At 41.7% G+C, this 6,415-nt stretch overlaps 1 long non-coding RNA gene across 1 annotated transcript in view; it reads right to left on the bottom strand.

Moving 5' to 3' along the window:
• LOC140529352 (uncharacterized) overlaps positions 1-1,065 on the bottom strand; it is a 191,137-nt gene extending 190,072 nt beyond the window's left edge. Inside the window, exon 1 of the long non-coding RNA XR_011975514.1 lies at positions 911-1,065. This is a non-coding gene — a long non-coding RNA (uncharacterized lncRNA). The remainder of the gene's footprint in view (positions 1-910) is intronic.
• Positions 1,066-6,415: the final 5,350 nt, after the last annotated feature.

Raw genomic sequence — 6,415 nt, 5'->3', positions numbered from 1 at the left:
GGAATCAGAAAGACTCATCTTTCTAAGTTCAAATATGGCCTCAGGCACTCACTGTGTGACCCTGGGCAAGTCACTTAACCCTGTTTGCTTCAGTTGCCTCATCTGTAAAAGAAAGAACTGGAGAAGGAAATGGCAAACCACCAGAGTATCTCTGCCAAGAAAATTCCAAATGGCATCACAATGGAACAACAACAAATTTAGGAAGGGAGTATTGATGATAGGGGGGGATCGAGCAGAGTCTCTTCTAGGAGTAAGTTTGAACTGAGAACTTAACAAGAGCAAGGTTAGAAGAGGTAGAGGTGAGGTGAGGAAAGCAAGCATCTTAGGCATAGGAGACAACCTGGGCAAAGATGTAGAGATAGTAACTAAAAAGTTGCAAGGAGAGGTAAGGGTCATCTAAGCCAGGGGTGGAGAATCTGCAGCCTCAAGGCCACTTGTAGCCCTCTAGGTCTTCAAGTGAGTCCCTTGGACTGAATCCAAACTTCACTAAACAAATCTCCTTAATAAAAGGATTTGTTTTGCAAATCTTTGACCCAGTCCAAAGACCATACCCAAGGACCTAGAAAGCCACATGAGGCCTCAAGGCTACATGTTCCCCACCCCTGATCTAGGCCAATCTCCTCATTTTAAAAATGAAGAAATTGAGGCCCCTGTATCCCTAGGTTTTTAGTGTAGTTAAGACAATCAATTTGTCAAAGTTTCTCAGTGTGAGAATGGCGAACAGGCCCACAACCCTCTGCCACCTGTTTTTCCTTAAACGTTGCATAGTCACATCACATTAGGCCTTGTCAAATCACGTACACATGACGGAAAAAAATTAACATAATGTGATGTTCCAGGGCATGTCTGCCTCCTGACACACCACAAATCCCTCCCAGCAGAAAGCTAAGCTTTGCATTCAAACAATTACATGCTTTTAACAGAGGCTTCATCCATTATAAGATGGGATGACACAGACTCAGTTCAGACAGGCAAAAACAGATCCATCTCAATTGGTGATGCTTCTGCTACTGTGAAGGAATGAAGTTAGCAGGGAGTAGCAAGCAAAGCCCGCTTACTTGCTATAATAATGTGTGGGATTTGTGTTAAAAGGACATTGAGAACTAATCACGGAGAGAGACAAAGCAAGAGAGATAGAGATTTATTTGATATGATTCATTATTCTTTTCCTCATTAAAAGGGAAACTCGACTTTCTGGTTTTATTTTATAGATGTTTCTCTTTCCCCACACGCCCCATTACACAAGAATGGGAGATTTAAAACTAAAAGGGACCTTAGAGGTCATACCTTCTCTACATTTTACAGCAGAGAGAACTGAGGCCCAGGAAGATAAAACAATTTACCCACAGCTAGACACAGCTAATAAACTACAAATCTGGAATTTTCTTTCTACTCCAAAAACAACAAGAAAAATTACGATCTTAGCAATCTCACATTTATGTATCACTTTAAGGCTGGTGAAGCATGTGATTCATAACAATTCAATGAGGCAAGCAGTACAGGTATTTTTAATCACCATTTTACAGAAGAAGAAACTGAGGTTACAGTGTTCTTTCTGCTGTAACATGAGTCTGCCATAAGTCAGTATAGTTCTCTGAGGAGTAGTATGGTCTTGGAATGAAAAATCATTAGTGTGATTAGTGTCAATACGCAAACTACTTAATCTGATTTTTTTTCACCTGTTAAATAGGGATAATATAACTTTTACCACCTATATCAGAGCACAAGGTTGATGTGTGTGTGTAAGTGTGTGTGTGTGAGAGAGAGACAGAGAAAGAAACAGAGACAGATTGCACATTTACTAAGAACTTACCAAATGCCAGGTACTCTGCTAACCCCTGAGGATTCAAATACAAGTGAGCGAGACAATCCCTGACCTCATGTTTCTTACATTCTAATGACAAAGATCACACAGAAAATGGAGCTGGAAGGGGATAGGGCAGGTTTGCTTTGGAGATTGGAGCTCAGTCTGGAGATGGTTAAGGGGAAGCAGGGAGGTGTGGAAACATAACTCTGGGCAAGATAAGGTAAAAGATCGCCTGTCGTAGCCTTTTATTCAAGGGGCAGAATCCAAGGTGAGTCCAAAGTGAAGATAAGAAATAGAATGGTTCCTTGGTTCCTGGCAAGATAGGGGAAAAGCCCAGCTGGGAAGCTCTTTGTAAATCTTATGTGATAAAGGAAACTTGGTATTATTTCCAAAGCCATAAAAGCCTAAATACTTCACACTTGTGTACAGCCATTGGATCATCTAAAAAATTCCAAAGCACTTTTAAGAAGCCAACAGCTTCAATGCTAACTATCTCTTCTCCTTTCTGTTGAATAACTCTGATGCTGGGGATCAGTAAAAGAAGTTGAGGGGAAGGAAAGAGAAGGAAATTCATGACTAGGTGGTCTTCTAAGAAACAAATATGTAAATAAATAAAAATCTAAAACTGAAAATTTCCTGGGAACCAAACATAGTCTACAGAGGCACCTACAAATTATATGCAAACACCATGCAAATATAATGTAGATCTCATGCAAATGTAACAGTGGCCTCTACGAATATTTAATTGACCTGGAATGTAGACCTTGGGACAGTGTTAAAGGAGGCCATATCCCTGGAGAGCTAGCAATGACCCAACAGACTTACCCAGCATTGTAACCTGCATCTGAGTCTCAATCAGCTCTATTGAGAGAATGAGTTGACACTGATAATTCACTCAAACAGCCAAGTCAGTGGGGAAATGTAAAGCAAATTGTTTGACCTGCAATTAAGGCAGAACTGTCACCTACTATCAGACCTTCCAACCAAGTCTAAGTGACTTGCCCAAGGTCACACAAGTAATAAGAGTCAGAGCTGGGATTCAAACCCCCTTTCTCTTGTTCCAAATCCAGTACTCTGTCCATGGTACCACACTCATTCTTATCATCACAACCCTGTTGGGGAAGTGGTAGAAGTAGGATTACCCAAATATTACCTCATTTTCAGATGAGGAAACTGGAGCTCAGGAAGATGAAATGATTTGCTGATGGCTGTGACCATGTAAGTAATAAATGTTAAAATTTAAACTCATGTCCTAACTCCAAGCCAAGTGCTCTTTCCATTTAACAACCTCATCCCACCCTCCACATTCATATATATACATGCACATATGCATCTTGAAATACTGTCCTACTCTACCTATAGGTGGTAAGATCTCATGAAGAGCCCTGGTCTGGGAGCCAGCACTCTTGTGCTCTAGTCCCAGCTTTGGAAATAGATACCTATGTGATCTTGGATGAGTTACCTCTCCTTGGACTCCAGGTTTGTAGTAGTACTTACAATAATAGCTAGCATTTATATAGGCCTTTAAGGCTTGCAAAGTGCTTTACACATATCTCATTTGAGCCTCAAAACATCTGTGGGAGGTGAGTGCCATTATTATACCCATTTTACAGATGAGGAAATTGAGAGGTCTTCTCCAGGGTCACACGCTAGTAAATGTCTGAGGCTGGATTTGAACTTGGGTCCTTCTGACTCCCCACCCAATGTTCTATCCACTGAACTAGATGACTTCTTCTTTAATATGAAGGAGCTGAACTAGAATAATTATCTATTTCTTTTCCATCTCTAAAATGCACTGATAAGTCCTTGAAATCACACCTCATATTGGTAACCATAAAAATCTACCCAGGAAGAGGAGTCCACAGGTTTCTGGGTCTTTAATGGCTGTAATAGAATGAAAAGTCAGGAAGGAGGAAGGGGGCAATAGAATGCTCCCCTTAGGGTGGGGTATAATTGGAGAGAGGGAAGTGCACCTCCAGAGAATATTACTGGTTCCCAGGGTTTGTAGGATCAAAGGCAGTCAGTCCTCTCTGACAACAATCTGATGCTCCTTTGCATTTAAAAGCTTTCCTATTTACTTACAAATTATGGTGGTTTGGATGTAAATGAACCACTTGAGGACAGTTTCCTCTCCCCTAGATTAGTGGTAAACAGGGAAGAAATTGACCAGGAAAGCCATATACAGAGCCTGACCTGAGACCTATTAAAATACAGCTCCAGCTTAATTATTCTGATTTGAGAAGTATTAGGCAATTAGACACTTGCGAAGAGGCAGGGAGGGGGGCTGTCAGAGGGATTTCTCTTTCAATTATGAGCAAACTGGTTTAGACAGTTGGATGATTTAGATGCTGCAGAAAATCCTGACCAGTTCCTCCTGGAGGAATAAACACCTGAAGACAGTGTCAGGGGAGGAACATTTCAGTCCTGACTGCCAGGGATATACTGTGTGTCCCTGAGCAGGTTACTTATCTCTCTGAGTCTCAGTTTCTTTCCTTGTAAAAAAGCAAGCACCATCCTTGTGACCCCTCCAATCTCTTGAACATCAGCCTTCCCTCCATCCCCAACATATGCCTTACTTGTGTAGACTAAAGAGAATGGACTCATACGATTTGAGCCAAAAGGACCTCTGACATCATCAAATTCATTTCCCATTTTTTACAGCTAAAGAAACTGAGACCCAAGACCACTGAGTGAATTGCCCAACATTACATAAATAGTAAGTATCAGAGGTGGGATTTGACTCCTGGTCTTCCGACCTGCAGTCTTTCTTCTGCAATTTGGAAAGAAGCAACATGTATAGAAGTCAATACTGTGTTCATTTCTGGATATATGGTAGCAGTAATGTTATTTTAGATCATGGTCAACCTCCCTCTTAGGTGGGCAGCACAGTACAGTGGCAATAAGTCATAGACTGGAATCCCTAGGTTCAAATCTTGGCACCAAGAAACACAGGTTGTGGGTCTCTAAAAAGAAAGTTTTACATCTGTGAGTCTCGATCTGTAAATTGAGGAGAGTTATATTTAGAAAGGAGTAGTTAGGTGATGCAGTGGATAAAGCATCAGGCTTGAAGCTAGGAAAACTTGAGCTCAAATCTAGCTTCAGGCACTAGCTGTATGACCCTGGGCAAGTCATTTAACTCATATTTGCCTCAGTCAGCTTTTGTATGAGCAATGGTCCCCCTACCTTGTAAATCTCAGCTGGAATAGAATCAGCCCCAGGTGCTTTGCCAAATGAAAGGAGACTAATGGCCCTAAAATCTCTTCTTCAGTTGGAAGTTCAGCTAAGGAGGGATTGACTTCAACCTGAGGTAAATGGTCAATGGCCTCAGCATTGATTGATGATGTCTGTTGAGAATACTATGGAAGTGTTCAGCCCATCTTTCTAGGATCATGTCCTTATCACTAATCAATGTGATTCCATTAGCACTGAGTAGTTGTGATGCACCATAAGTTTTTGGTCCACAAATAGCTTTAAGGGAATCATAAAACTGTTTTGAATTGTTACTATCAGCATAAAACTAAATTTCATCTGCCTTCTTACTGAGACAGGCATCCTACATCTCTCTAAGCTTTGCTTGTATTTTGCTTTTGATGGAATTAAATACTGCCTTTTTAGAGGTGGATGAACTATCCTGCAGGTAAATCCTGTGGAGTTCACATGCTCATACAAAAGCTGACCGAAATTTTCCAGGTTATATGGCAAGAGGAGGTTATCCCTCAGGAGTTCAAGGATGCCTCCATTGTCCATCTCTATAAGAGTAAAGGGAATAGATTGTCCTGCAACAATCACAGGGGGGATCTCTCTCTTAGTCATTGCTGGCAAAATTCTTGCTAGAGTCCTCCTGAATAGGCTGATCCTTTACCTGGATGATGGACATATACCTGAGAGCCAGTGTGGCTTCAGAAAGGACCAAGGAACAGTCAATATGATTTTTGCTGCCCAAAAACTCCAGAAGAAATGCCAGGAGCAGAACAGAGGTCTGTACATAATGTTTGTAGATCTGACCAAGGCCTTTGACACTGTTAGTTGTCAGGCCTTATGGAAAATTATGTCAAAATTTGGTTACCCAGAGAAGTTCATCAACATTGTACGTCAATTTCATGATGGCATGTTTGCCTAGGTTCTGGATAATGGACAAAGCTCTTGTGCCTTCCCAGTCACCAATGGAGTGAAACAGGGCTGTGTACTTGCTCCTATGCTTTTTAGCATGATGTTTTCAGCCATGTTGACAAATGTTTTCAATGAGAATGAACACGGCATCAAGGTCAACTACCATACTGATGGTAAGTTCTTCAATTTGAAAAGGTTACAAATCAAGACTGTCAGGCCTAGAAGCCAAAGGGCTACCCGAGTCTTTCCTTACCTGTCACAGGTCTTCGGCTGGCCAAATCGGATAAACGTATGAGAGAAGAGACTTTCCAGAGTCGAACAAGGGTTAGGCTTTATTCAGGGTCTTGGTTACATGTGCAGGGTGAATTCTTCCTCAGGAGAGAGGAATCCTCCTCTCAAGGAGGCAAAGATCGTACAGCAAGAGAATGGGAGTGGGAGAGGGGAGGGACCTTCTCCCCTCTAAGGGCCCCTCAGCTCAAAGAGCACCTTCAGGCTTTC

Source organism: Notamacropus eugenii, chromosome 2, assembly GCF_028372415.1.
Source record: "Notamacropus eugenii isolate mMacEug1 chromosome 2, mMacEug1.pri_v2, whole genome shotgun sequence".
NCBI classification, from domain to species: domain Eukaryota; kingdom Metazoa; phylum Chordata; class Mammalia; order Diprotodontia; family Macropodidae; genus Notamacropus; species Notamacropus eugenii.
The sequence above is the reverse complement of the archived record's forward strand: the minus strand, read 5'-3'. Positions and strand labels throughout refer to the sequence as shown.